Below are 15,331 nucleotides of genomic sequence, written 5' to 3' on the forward strand. Positions count from 1 at the left end.
AGAGTATGCAGTGAGTAGACAGTTCAGCTAATACATAGGATGCAGATAGTAGGGTGTCAAGTCAGTAAAAGAGAGTGACCTTAGTGACCTTCTCTTGTGAGCCATTGGAGAACCACAAAACATAACCATAATGTTATGATCAGAGATGTATTATAGGAGTGTTATTGGACAGCCAAGTGTTAGATAAACCAAAGACGAGAGCAAATGGCATCAAGGAGACCATGAAGTGGTATTGAAATATTCTAGTCAAAGGGTAGTAAGGGCTTCTATGGGGCTTTGGCAGCAAATAACAAAGTGATGGACACCTGCCAGTTCCTTTGCAAAAGGAGAATCAACTAGTTTTGGTGATCATGGGCAGTGAGGGAGAGGAATAAGTCAAAGAAGACACTGAAGCCTTAATTCTGAAACTGGGAAATTTTCAAGTTCATTTCCAAGGCGAAATGGAAATACCCAGTAGTGAATTGAAAATGTAAGTTTGGTCCCTCAGAGCAGTAGTTGATATCATACATTTTGGTTTAGAGGCTATATGTGTAAACAAGATACAAATAGCACCGTGCACAAAGGAAAAAAATAATATATTTCACTACATTAAAAGGAAGAATTTTTGTCCACTGAAATATACCACGTTAAAAGTAACACTATGTTGTATAGGACACTAAGGAAAAATTCAGCTCATCATTGAATGTGGTCAAAACTGGTGTCCTCATCCTACAATTAGGAATATGCCAGCAAGACCTATTGTCTCTGGAGAAATCAACGTCCTTCTTCTATGTCCAATGCTTAATGCCAGGCCATGACATTGAAGAAGGAGCATTGGGTTGCTGGTGTCTCTAGGACTAAGTGGGTGGGCATCTGGGGTGGAGGAATCAGTGTGTATGGCATCATCTACTATAGAAGTCATGTAGCATAAAGAGTAAAGGGAATCATTAAATTTGATAATCATGAGGTTATCATTAAATTTGGAAAGGCTGGTTTCAGGAGTGGATTTCAGGATAGATGTCAGATTTCAAAGATTTGAAAAGTAGATAACAAACGAAGAAATGTACATAGTTGATTTATGCCGCTATTTTCAGAATTTGGATTTGATCCAGAGGAGGCTACAATGGGCGGAGCTAGAGGGCATGGCAAAATAGACAACCGTTCTTAGAATGGGGGAAAACTTGTTTGTGGTTCAGCAAAAGCAAGGAAGGAAACATCTTTGAAGAAGAGAGGCTGATGAAGCTGTTGAGGGGCTGTGAGGGCCTGGAACCAAGGACACAGATAAAGGGGCGTCATGTGAAAAAGGACAGAGAAGTAATATCTACTGGAAGAAGGAGGCCGAAGACATTAAGACAGATGGATCCTGTCTTACTTCAGAGGGATCTGTCTTGGATTCAGAGGGATTCTGCGTTAGGAAAAGGCTTGCCAGGGAGACACATGGAATCATCCTGCTCTCAGTGAAGCACAAGAAGAGTCATCTGCTTCAAGTGGTAAGGAGGCGTGTGGACTTGATCCCAGAGAATCACAAAGGATTGCAAACAATAGCTTTACAAACTGTGGTAGAGATTTAATCACCGATCTGTGGTGAATCGACAAGAACACATCTATTTCTTTTTTTTTTTTATTACTGCTGTTGATTTGCTGTTATCGTTATATTTTTTCATAATTTCAGAGATTTACATCCCTAATAATGCCAACACTGAGTAGTGGACGGAGAGTTCAGTTTTCTGCCTCACTGCTTATAGAATGTGCTAATAGCCAAAAATAGAAATCAAAGCCATCTCTCTCTCTCTCTTTTTTTAAATGTGAAATTACAGAGTCCACGTTTAAAAAACAAGTTTTTCTTTAACTCTAGAAGCAGACCTACATCTTGAGGGGTATAAAAAAAAAAGGTTTCACATGGGAAGCTGGATTTTTAGGCTAATGAATACAACTCTATTTTTGATACTATGCTGTGTGTTTATATAAAATCGAGGAGCATTTTAGGCCAATTAGTGGCTTGCAAACCCTATACTTTTTCCAGCAAGGGCTAAGCTTGACGAACTTGAGAAGTTAATACAGAAAAGTGTTGGCAGTGAATAATGTGGTTGGCTTGATTCAAGGCAACAAAGCTTTAGCATAAATTAGCTTTTATTTGTTAAAAGAAAAACAAATTCTGTTTGTTTTTGTAATACAGTTTGTTAGTTCTTTTAATTTGGGGGAAAATTTGGGGAATTCCAGTTCTCACAGAAGTGAGAGGCTCAGGCCAGCGTGAGCCAGGCCCCGGCGCACAGGCCCTGTGTAAACACCCACACGCGTCTCCCTCAATACACCTCGGTCAGAGGCAGCAGGGCGGGCCTGTTATGCCTGGACCTCAGCTGAACCGAGAGTGCCAGCCAGGCGATGACTGCTGTGTGATCCACACTAGATTATTCAGACCACCAAAAGGGAGCTTCTGGCACTTTCCCCCTCCCCACCCTTTCGTCTTGACTTTTATGTAGTGGCCATTGAAACCAAGATTTATGGATAGCTATTGCTTCGGTGGAATTTAAAGGGTGAGTCAACCTTCTCTTAGTTTTGGAGATAAGACACGTGAGGATCAGACACACAGTTCGGTGTAGTCAAAGCAGAGTAGTGTAATACTCAACAAAGTCAGTTCCCAAGTGGAAGGCTCTCTGGCATAGACTGTGGCATCAGCAGCCTCCTTTGTTTAGCTGGCCACGTGAAGAGAACAACAGGAAATGAGAGGCTTTTTTAGCTTCAACCCAGAGAAGATGACATACGTGCAAATCAGATGAGTTGCAGCACAGCTAGTGGTAAAAACTTCTAAATTCTGAAGGCCCAAGATCATTTTGCACTTTGCTCGGCAGCATAGATCTGGGCCTCGGCTACAATTCCTAGCTGAAGTGAAGTTTGGCGCTCCTGGGGGCAGGCTTGATGGGACTGTTGCTACATTTTACTTATTTTGTTATGAGTTAGTAAAATTTCAAGATATGTGGCGCAAGCGTGTCTTTAGAAGAAGCCTACGATTGGGGCGCCTGGGTGGCTCAGTTGCTTGAGCATCCGACTTTGGCTCAGGTCGTGATCTCATGATTTGTGAGATCGAGCCCGCCCCACATCGGGCTCTGTGCTGACAATTCAGATCCTGGAGCCTGCTTTGGATTCCGTGTCTTCTTCTCTCTCTGCCCCTCCCCAACTCATGCTCTTTCTCTCTCAAGAATAAACATTACAAAAAAAATTTCAAAGAAGTCTGCAACTATACTTAGTTCAGTGCCTTTGCTTAAGGGCCACTAAGCACTCTCACATTCATAATGCACTTGCTGGTCATGGCAACACTGAAGTGCTGTGGCAGAAATCGCTAGTTGTCTCCGATTTCTGGGTTTTCTTCCCCCATGTCAATAGAATTTCTATATTTGTCAGGGTTCACAAGAGAAACAGAACCAAGGGGTTATAGGTAGGGATAAGTACCAGTTTAGATATAGTTATAGGTATAGAAAGATATAGATACAATTATAGATATATGGATAAGAGAATTGTAGAAATTGGTTCACAAGGTTATGGAAGCAATAAAGTCCCACAGTCTGCCCCCTTCAGGCTGGAGAACTAGAAAGTCAGTGTTATAATCCAGTCTGACTCCAAAGGAACTAGGAGTTCTGATGTCTGAGGGCAGGAAAAGACAAATATTTTTGTTCCATTTGGGACCTCACAGGACAGCATGATATCTGCCTACACTGGTGAGAATGGACCTCTTAACTTGGTCAACTGAATCAAATGCTAGTCTCTTCCAGAAACTTCCTCACAGATGACCCCAGAAATAATATTTTACCCACTCATTGGGCATCTCTTAGCTCAGGGAATTTGACACATAAAATGAACAATTCCAATCCCTAATTTTGATATGGACACAGATAAAGACCCCATGTGCTGACCTTTTCTGGAGCTGGGTGTGACCATATAGCTAAGTTCTGACTTGATGGGATAAGAGTGGAGGCAATGGAATGTGGGCATAATTCATGTTCTACTTCCTCATTATGCCATGAAAAGACACACTCTCCTCCCCTTCTCACTTGCACACGAATAGCACCCAGCTTGAGAAACTTTGTTCTAGGTGATTTAGATACATCAGTGAATAATAAACGCAAAAAATTGCTATAAACGTTAATAATTGTGTGACTTTGGGAACAATTATTTAATCATTCTAAGTTTATTTCCTCGGTTTAAATTTGAGGTACTAATTGTTACCGTGAGGGATATAATTCATATGGGAGGGGTTGCATACAAAGTGCCGATCACAGCCAGACTCTTGTTAACAGCAAGCTGAGCCCCTTGTTGTGAGCTGTGCAGTGGGAAGGACTGGATGGGAAAGGTGGAGAGGCTACCGGCGGGTGGGAACAGGCACCACGGCCAGGGCAGGAGGGTTTTCCTCTCTTCTGTGAGACCACTGTGGGGGTTTCCTCAGTGAACAAGACAGGACTCTGTGGTCAGTGCTGGAACTCTTTGTCCTGAATTCACAGTAACAGGAAGAGTGACTCAATATCCAGCCTCAAAGGATGGAGAAGCTGAGTCTGGTTTGGAACTTCCTCCCTCAAGGCAGGATAGGTCTGGAAACCAGAAGGGTATAGCGGAATGTTAGCATGATTCATACAGAGTAGTGGGCCTTGCTAAAGTAGTGGGGGATGGGAAATAAGGCAAAGGGAGCGAGGGGGTTCTGGCAACAGGGATTTATTAGCCTGGTGGTTTGAGCTAAGTTTTAATAGCCAATGGACCTTAGCTTAAATCCCAGATCTATTACTTAATAACTGTTATTGATACCAACTTCCACATCTTTAAAATGAAGATAATAGCTACCTTTTGAGGACTATTAATAATAACTATTATGTACTGGGTTCTCATTATGAGTCAATCACTCTTATAAACATTTTTGGACAATTTATCAGGTAATCTTCACAGCAACCGTGGGAGGTAAGATCTCTCGAGATTTCCAGGTTACAGATGAGAAAACGGGCTTGGAGAGTCAAAGAATAGGACCATCACCAAATTCTACTGCCTGGTTGCCTTTCCCATTTAGGATTAAGCATGAAAATAAAGCGCTTAGCATACAGCTTAGGTAATTGCCTTGAATAAACGATAATTTTTTTTATCATTGTCCCAATTTCAAACGATGAAACGTGTTGTCCCAATTTCAAAGATGAATAACCCGAAGCTAAGAACAGTTAAGTAACTTTCTCCAAATAGTATACTGGGTTGGTAGAATAAAGCTCAAGCTTTCAGCTGCAAAGACTTAACCTGCCCCCACATTCTGCCTTGCACCTCAAGAGTGTCAAGTTGCCTCGAAAGAAGCCACCTCACCCAGGACTGAGTAGCCATGTTCAAGCAGCTCTCAGAGGTGAAACAGATGCCCGAATTCTTAAGGACACGACCTTACCCTTCTTAGAGAGGATGTTTTTGTTGTTTGATGCATCTCAAACAGCAGCCAAAAGCTGTCTCCATCCCACTGCCCCTGATGCTCCCCTGCCCTCCACAGATCCAAGCTGCCTGGAGTGCTCCAGTCACATGATCTCTCCTCACTTCTGTTTATGGAGTTTCTCAGCCAAGAGGAAAACCATTAGGTGTCAAATTGCAAGTAGAAAGCATCCAAGAAGCTGCCTATTCCAGCACAAGTTCCTGCCAAAGAACCTTAAATAAACTTGGTGGAGGGAAGATGTCTAAACCTATCCTGTATGCCGTATATTTAGTTCGTGAGATTAATACATAGAACTTGATTTCACTGAATTCATTAATTTGCATTCTAAAAAAGCAGATAAAAACTCTAGGCTTTTTTTTCTTTCTTTCTGATTCTCTTTGTGGGTTTCTTTTGGGTAAAAAGCTGGTCAATACACTACTTAGGGTAAAAGAAAAATCCATGTAAAGAGTTAAGTAACTCTTTATTTATTTATATTTTTAGCCAAAGGTGAGAGGTAAAGTCGAGCAATTTCTCTAAGAATCAATGGCTGTATACAGCAGTAATACAGAGAGAAAAGAAGATTTGAACACATAAGAGGAAAAATCAATATAGTTAAAAAGTAGAATTAAACACTTAAGATGCTTTGTTTGCATTAAAAAAAAAGTCTATTGTTTCTACACAAAGCTTTATGAAGGAATCTGAACAGTTACCCTATATTTTAAGAGGGTAACATATATTATATATATGTTATATATATATATGTGTATATATATAATATATATATTAAGGTCAAATTCCCTTATGTTTTATGTGATTCAATGAATTTCATGCTACCTGACTGCTTTCCCTACCCAAAGGTATAATAATGGAAATGACTCTCACTAAGCTGTGGAAGCTAGCAGTAGACACTCCCCTGTCCTCCCGAGCTCCCCATTAGGAAGAAAGGGTGAGCAGGAGCCAGGCGAGTGAGTCCTGGTTCCTAAAGCTTAAATGAGGGAGATCTGGCAAGGAAATGGAAGAAAACAGGATATGACATTTTACCTTTAAGCAAAATTTATTTTCTCAGAAGAGGATTCACATGGGAGAGAGAGCAGATTTCCTCTGTACTCGTTTATCTAAATAATCCAGGAATCATTTTTGGAGGAACCTGGGTAGAGTTCAAGATAGACGCTTAGACCTTTTGGAAAACCAGAAAGTAATAAGAGATTATTCAGTAAGGAAGAATCAGTGAGACTAAGAGGAGATGCTCCAAGAAAAGAAGGCAAGAGTTCAAAGTTGCAAGAATCAAGTGCCAAAGAAGTAGAAAGTTGGATACCTAAACAGTAAGACGTTAGGGTATATAGTCAAGAGTGAAGCAGTGGACAGCTACTTGAGTATAGAGCAGGCAAGGTGTCAGAAGGGCAAAGAAAACCCCCAAATAATGGAGTGGGGAAGTTATAAACACAAAATCAGTGAAAAGTCTAGAATCCAAGCTGTGAAATCAGTTGGTTCAAAGTGCCAGTCATGAATAGTGCATCAAGGAAAACTTAAAGTACTCACAACTGATAAAAAGAATTTCCCTCTCCTGAGACAGCAGCATATGAAAAGGAGAAAATGCATTTGTATAAAAAGCAGGTCATTTTGCCTTTGGGCACGAAACCGTGGAAAAAGGCGGAATGTTTGCGAAAGAAGAAAAGAAAAACACCTTAAAGAAAATGGTCTCTCTCTCCAGGGCACGCTCCTCCTCCGGGTGGCAGTCTTCCTCCTCCCCTGGTCTGAGGGCAGTAGGCACAAATAGTCCTCAGCACAGAGAGGAGAGGCCTGAGGCTCTCAAACACAGAGTCTGCATCACTGGGATCTATAAATCGAAAAGGCCACATATATGCAAAAGTGAGTCCAAAATCAATACACTTCCTAAGGACAGACGGATTGATCCTAAAATGCTGGGCCAACCGCAAACACTTGACCCAAGTGATAACTGGCCATGTAGCTGAAGAACCACACTCTCTCATAAGGTATTGCTTCCCAAACTTGGCCATCTCATGAGCATAGAGTTAATGGAAGTAGTTAAAAGGCACACCGGAGAAAATAGCAAACTGTAAAAGCTGTAGTTTTTAAATGAGGATTCTTATCCTTGCAGGTGACCAGCCTCCAGATTCTCGCATTTTCAGAACCCTGTGAAAATGATGGAGATCAATATCAAGGTATACTAAGGTGCCCAGCTCTTTTGTTTGGGAAGCTTTGCCTTAGGGGAAAGTTTGAGATCTCCAGAGATAATTACCCTTACAGGCAGATGTCTACACATTAAAAGAAATGGGTAGACACAAACATCAAAGTTAAATAGCAAGCCTTGAAAACTTGTATAGAGCAACTGAGCCCAGTACGGCTTAAAGTGATGTCTCAAGTACAAAATATAGCAAAAGAAGTCACTGTTTCTTTGAATGGAAAGGGAGACCCTCTTCTCCGCCTCTTCTCTTCCTCTTCCTCTTCCTGTTCTGGCTCTTCTTCAGTGCGTGGAACTTACAAAGTATACAAATGCACAGAGGTAGATGAGGAGAACAACCCGGCAGACCAACAAGCAGCAGTTTCATACAATGGAAATGGCATTTGTAAAATGTAATGCCGAGATGGCACATGTTCAGGCTGCCGGTGTGTTTTCTCGTGCCAGAGACATGTTCTTAAAATAATAGAATTTGAGTGCTTTTAGGGAGGGTATGTGGTTTTTTTTTATGTTTTTGAAGCTGCCACCACTTAATATTTTATCAACCTTTTTCATTCAGCTTAAAAAAATTTTTTTTTCTAACCTTTGAAGATATCTGAGTTTGCACACACCAGCTCTTAAGCAGTTCTGAGAAGATCTTGAAGCCAGCATTTTTAGAGGAATGACCTCTAGAGATGGTCAGCCCAGCAGAGATAAGTCTGGAACCCAAGGAAAGGAATGTACAAAAATAAGGCGGCAGCTAGAATGAAGACAGAAATGATTTCTAGTAAGGAAATACTGTTATTAAGAGTTATCATAACAGTTTCAATTTTTTAATAATAAAACACACAGGTTTATACATACATATTTTTTCTAAAACCTATACTCCTAAAATATACCTAATTTATCATATTTTATTTAATTCTCTTTAATTCTTCTTTTTTAAAAGGTATCCAAAGAGGATGTTGAAGTATCTACACTTACTTGAACTCGATCTACCATCTAATAAATGTCTAATTGTCTTGGCAGAAATGATCCTTGAGTGAGTTTTCCAAGTAGCCCAAAATACACAGTACAAATGGGCTTCGGGGGGTATATTTTTATATGTGTTAGATACACGGGCTGTTCCGACTTGGGGAAAAGTAAAGTATGAGTCAACTTGGAGCTCCTTATGTTTTTTGATAGAAAGAAGGTAACATGTGGGATAGCTAAAGGGATATGCTTATAAAGAGTAGAGACAGGTATGAGGTCTACACATGGAGGCTCTGGCCTTAAAAGGCACTCACTTCCCAGTGGTTCCCACTGTTAAAGCAGTGAGATAGGATTGGATTTATATAATGGGTAAGTGGAGATATCATACCTGGCTCACGTTGGAATGATTGTATGGAATAAGATCTAGAGAAAAATAATTTTCCACAGAAAAGTACATGATTGATTTATCCCAATAGTACCATTCTTAAGTAAGTGTGAATAAGCTTGATGTTATAAAATTCCAGCATGCACATGGAAACCTGTAATGCAAACATGTATGAACATAGCATATAGTTTATTGACGTAACACATACATAAGTTGTAGCATTTAGAAGCACCCCTCCCGCCTCCAGCTGAATAAAACCATCGCAATGGTTTTAGCACAACCTGGTGGTCATTCTACATTCTACAATAAGGTGATGAAAAGCATTCAAGTATATCTATGTAAAAACACTTCAGCTTAAGGAAATTACACCAGAAAAAAGGCAAATTGTTCCCACGAAATTTACTATTTAGACTAATAAAAAAGTATAAAGTAATTCTATAATTTCTTTGTCTTGTTTTCTTGCCCTAGCATACAAATCCCACTGAATTTATTTGTGTTGTATGTGAAGTTCATTAACCTAAAAAAAAAAATTTTCTATTTCTCATAAAGCAAGGGATAGAATAGCCAATATGGTTAAGATAAGGATCAGGCTGCCAACGTACAAGATTTACTTTCCACAAAGCATTCAGGGACTTATTTCCTTTGACATTTTGTATTACGAAATATTGAGGTCTGAACTGTTTAAGTCTAAGAATTTTGAATCTGCTTTTAAGATGTTTTTTTATAATTTTTGAAAAAATATGTTATTAAGCAAATGTATAAATAAAGCCCAGAATTTCCTCATTGCATTTATTACGAATCCACAACTATACCTCCTTGATGATCTTCACATCTTCTTCAAAGATGGCATGATGTTTAAAGGATTAAATACTGGTTTATTTCCAAATGAGTGAATTCATATTAAGAATTACTAGTGAAATATGACTGTTTCAATAATTGAAATACGACTATTTTACTAAAATTGGAGTGGAATATTCTGTATAATGGGTTTGCCCAGTGAAAAAGAATAAAAGTTTCTTTTTTAATACCATAAAGAAATTATACTTTCCCTTGGTTAAATTCACTTATTTTGGAACTTATTTCTATAAAATAAGTTCAGATATTTCAAACTTATAAATGCTTTATTTATTAAAAATACTTATGAAAAAATCACCAATATTTTTTTTTAATTTTTTTTTAACGTTTATTTATTTTTGAGACAGAGAGAGACAGAGCATGAACGGGGGAGGGGCAGAGAGAGAGGGAGACACAGAACTGGAAGCAGGCTCCAGGCTCTGAGCCATCAGCCCAGAGCCTGACGCGGGGCTCGAACTCACGGACCGCGAGATCGTGACCTGGCTGAAGTCGGACGCTTAACCGACTGAGCCACCCAGGTGCCCCTGAAATCACCAATATTTTAAATGCCTATTCAGTAATAAAATCACTTCACCGAGACTGTAAAATTCATGAAACATTATGTTATTTGTACTCTATGTTTACTGAAATGGTATTATCTGTGTTTTTGGGTAAAGTGGGATTGTTAAGTATGCATCCAAATGGAAGTTAATCACGTATTTATTTTTGCATATGTCTGATAAAAAAAAATGCCAATTGTGACATCTGAGGCATTATATTTTAGTAGTTGCTTCCAACCAATCCTCATTTCTATTAATTAATTAATTTATGCATTTATTTATTTATGAGAAAGGACATGCGATAGCGTGCACACACACATGAGTGGATGAAGGGTAGCGGGGGTAGAGAGAGAATCTTAAGCAGGCTCCATGCTCAGCTTGACATGGGGCTCAATCCCAAGGACCCTGGAATCATGACCTGAGCCAAAATCAAGAGTCCGACACTCACTGAACCACCCAGGTGCCTCCTCCCGGCCCATTTCTTTTCTTAAAATTTGGTAAGTAGAAGGTGAAATTATTTGTGAGGTAAGAAAAGTAGGCAGAAAGGACCTAGAACCAGATGCTTCCCTGGAGGCACAGAAGAACTAAACTCCTAAAAGAGGCCTCAGAAGGGCAATTCTAAGTGTACTTAGCATCTTTCAGTCACTCCTTCAGGTTCGTTTCTGAGTTCCCCTCACTGAACCCTCCCCTTCCTGTCTGAAGGCAGGAAGATGGCCTGAGGCTGCATGCCACAGTGTCTCCTGAGCAGTTAAACTCTGCTCTCTGGATGGGGTTTGTGGCAGACCACAGAGGCCCCCACAAACGTGCTTCCTTCCACTGTATAAACTTTTCTTTAAAATGTCCCTGGAGCCTACCATGTGACAAGTACTTGAAATACAAGTGACAAGCCCACTGAGGCTTGAGCTCTGTTGAGGTAAATCACGATGAAGAAAAGGCCCAGGGGCTGAAGGAGGTGTTGGAAATGATCAGAGGTGGGGAAAAACTAGAGCAGCCAAGAATTCTAGAAGATGGGAGAACACTACAACTTTTGTTTTAAAACACATTTGTTTTAACACACATTTGTTTTAAAACACTTTTGTTTTAAATGGGGGGTACTTGGTTGAAAACACATGGTGATCAAGTTGAGGATCATCTGTAGTAAATATTTCACTTGAAGTTGATATAAATTTATACTTTAAAAAAGAAGTAATGCAGTGACTGAAATGTAAGGCAACATACAGCTTTTAAAACATGCCTATGGACCATTCCAGTGTTCCTGATACTGCAAGTTGCTACAGAAAGGATACACAGATAGGTTCAGGTATAGTTCCTAGTCTTGAGGAGGTATTTCCTGAGAGAGACACCTGTACAAAAGTTACAGTGGAATGTGACCTGCACTATGGTAGAGTTATAATCACTGTAGTGTGAGAATCAGATGAAGGGAGCAATAAATTCTGGCTTGGGTAGTAAGGAGATATTTACAAGTTTAGTGATATTTGGAATGTGTCTGAACATAAATATTTACCAATCAGTGGAAACAGCTCAAGTTATCTCACCAAGAAAGAACAAAATTCAGGAGTGGATTAAGGTAACATAGATGAAAACAAAGCCAATATCTGGAATAGGAAAAAAAATGTGATACATATGCCTAGAGAACTATTCCCATCATAAAGTATAAACATGGTTTGATTAAAAATAAAGATTCTGGGAATAAACAAGAATCCTTGTAAATAAAATTATATTTTAGAGGGAATAAGTCAATAAAAGCTAGAATAATAACGTTGAAGACCCTCAGAGAGGTATCAAAAGGACACTGAGATTAGAAAAATAACACAGTAGGGGCACCTGGGTGGCTCAGTCAGTAGGGCATTGGACTCTTGATTTCAGCTCAGGTCATGATCCCAGGGCCCTGGGATCAAGCCCCCCATCAGGCTCCATGCTGAGTGTGGAGCCTGCTTAAGATTGTCTCTCTCTTCCCCTGCCCCTCTTCTCCACTCCTGCTCTCTCGCGCTCTCTCTCTCTCTCTCTCTCTCTCTCTCTAAAAGAAAAAAGAAAAATAGCAAAGTAAATGCAAGAAAGTTAGAAAATTTGGAGGTTCTATTTAAGAAGGAAGGTAATCCTCACCCACCCCAACACACACAAAACAAAAAAGGACCAGAAGAGAGTAGGGAAGAGGAGAGAGAGATCGAGAGTTAGAGAATGGGAAGGAGGAAGGGAAGAAAATAATTTAGGGAAATTTGTCCAAGCTGAATGGGCCTGCCAAGTGAGCAAAACCATGAAATGAAACATAAAGCAACAAAATCTTCTCACATCAGATCACCTTGTGAAAATTTAGTTGATGGCGGAGAATGATCTCCAAGATTTTAGGAAAAAATAAGACAAAAGCAAAATCAGAAATCAGACTCAGGAACTTAGTCTCAGAAGCAAAAGTCAATGCTAGAGAAAAAAAGAGGTGCCTTTAAGAAACTGAAAGAATCCAATGGATGTAGAAGGTTGAACAAGATTCCCTAAAGGAAACCAACTATATGGAAAAGAAATTTGAAGATACATTTAAAAAATCATGAAAACATTAAAATCTGCATGTAAAGATTGAAAGTATACACTGTGTCCCAGGAAGATGTCATACAGTAGATCAAAGCCAAGATTGGGCTGAATGAGTTTCTGAAATTCAAAGATCAAGAAAGAATCATGAAATTATCCAAGAAGGCACAAGTTAATGCTTAAAAGAAGAAACATTTGTGTGGGCACCAACATTCCACTGCATCAAAGACAGAATTCAGTGAAACACAGTCCAAAAAATTCTTTGGAATCAAATACCTAATTCCTAAATTTTATACCTCCTGCCCACTGCCCTCCCAGTATAAAGACAACTGTACATATGCTTAAGTACCAGACCAGAAGGAAGCGGCATCATAAAGAATATCTGATAAGACTCGTTTTACAAGAAAATGAAGATAATTTAGAGATGAATCAAATAAGAAATTCAGGAATTTCACAGTCCTAGCAAGGCCTCTAGCCTCCGGCTCAGTTTAAATGTAAGTCTAATTCAGTATCAGTCAACTTGTATTGTGAAATTAGCAATACAAATAGGATGAATATCAAGAGGTGGAGAGAGCCAATGTGGATATGACAATTCTTTGTCTTTAATAGCAGAGAGAGAAATAATGACAAGTAAAGTTAAAACACTTTGAAATTTTTATAAACTATGCCTCATGTTCAATGTAAAGTCATTTAAATTTAATATATGCTAAATATACGTAAAAAAGAAAATTTAAACATAGGTTAAAATTTACTTTCAACTCATTAAAATCCCATTTTCAATAAGGTCAATTGAATTAAACATAATCCTTTTTTAAAAAATAAAAGGAAAATCTGTGTTGTCAAATTTTTGTTATCCCAATTTTTTACACTATTTTTTACATTATTTTTCTAATCTAAAAAATTCTTATTTATTTTGACCTTCTTCCCCCCCTCTTTGCCTCCTTTTGTTCTTTTTTCTTAACTTCTATATATATGGGGAAATGACTACAATAATATTCACCAAATTGTAATGATGTTTATATCTGAAAGTACATTTGCAAATTTTAAAATTAAAATGTATTGTTTTTCAAATGGGTAATAAATTCACAGTTTAAAATTCAAAACAGCATGCTAAGATGTACAAGCTCCTACCCACATCAGCACTCCCCACCAGCCCCTACAAGTAAATATATAATATTTCACTGAAAGGTAGGCAGTACCTGAGTTTATTTATCCAGATGTCTATAGATGGATGCTTGGGTTGTTTCCAATAATTTCTGATTTCCAAGAAAGAAATATATAATAATTTGTACATGTGACATTTTATAACTTTATAAATATTTTTGAATGGTAAATTACAAGATGTGGGGTTTCTAGGTAAAAGTAGAGACGCATCTGTAAATTTGATAGCTATTGCCACGTTGCCCGCTATTGGGTTGTTCCTTTGTTCTGGTAAAATCATGAGTCCTTATTTCTCACACAACCCTGACAACAGGGTATGGACAAGTCTGTATATTGTTCATTATGAACTGGTTATCTCAATGTAGTTTTAATTTGCATTTCTCTTATGTGAGTGAGATTGAGCATATGTTTAGGGATTTTTGTAGTTTTTTTGAACTCTCTAGGATCCTATGATTAATTTTCAATTGGATTTGAATAATTTTTTACACATTATTATTGGTGCTTTTCTGATTGCTTGCTTTTATACAAGAATGTATCAGTTTTACAAAACAATGATTATTCTAAAAAACATAAAGACTCATTGATGAAAAAATTGGTCTGATAAAGTGTAGGGAAACCTAAGAAAGGACAGGAAAAGTGAGTATGGTAAGGATAGGAATATATATTTCAAAATGAATAAGAAGAAAATCAGGTGAGTGGCTTCTATTTTTTTTCTTTTTGTTTTCCTTCTCTTTTTTTTTTTTCCAGAAAAACAGTCCATGGAATTTGATGAAAGTAGTAGCCTTGGAGAGGGTTCAAGCGTGGAAAAACACCAAGGAAGAGAGTAGAGGAAATCAATTTTGAACTGAAAATAATGCATACACCACACTGTGGTCCTGAATCAGATTTGGAATCACCCATGTTTGATGATACCAGTAGGAAATTTAAGTGTTTGGTGTCTTTTTTTTTTTTTTTTTTTTTTTTAATAACAGTAGTTTCAGGCAGGGAAGCTGCAGGAATGGAGGAGAGAACAGAATGGGGGAAACAGGACTAATGCACCCTCAGTTGTCAGTTGGGCAGGAGTGCTTGTGGGCCAAGATGGTTTGCATAAGTACTTGAAGTTAAGGTACAGAAAGGAAAGAATCAGGATGGGAAGAAGGACTAGAGTTCTCCCTGGAGTAACTAGAAATCCCAGACCATACCCAATTCTCACTTCTTTTGTTTTTGTTTTCTTTTGTGGAAATTAATACTAAAACATGTCTTGCACTTGTAATAATTTCAGTGGCTACATAAAATCACCAAACATAAATCTCAGATGATATTCCCAGAGAGATATCTTA

This window comes from Leopardus geoffroyi, chromosome C3 (assembly GCF_018350155.1).
Source record: "Leopardus geoffroyi isolate Oge1 chromosome C3, O.geoffroyi_Oge1_pat1.0, whole genome shotgun sequence".
NCBI classification, from domain to species: Eukaryota; Metazoa; Chordata; class Mammalia; order Carnivora; family Felidae; genus Leopardus; species Leopardus geoffroyi.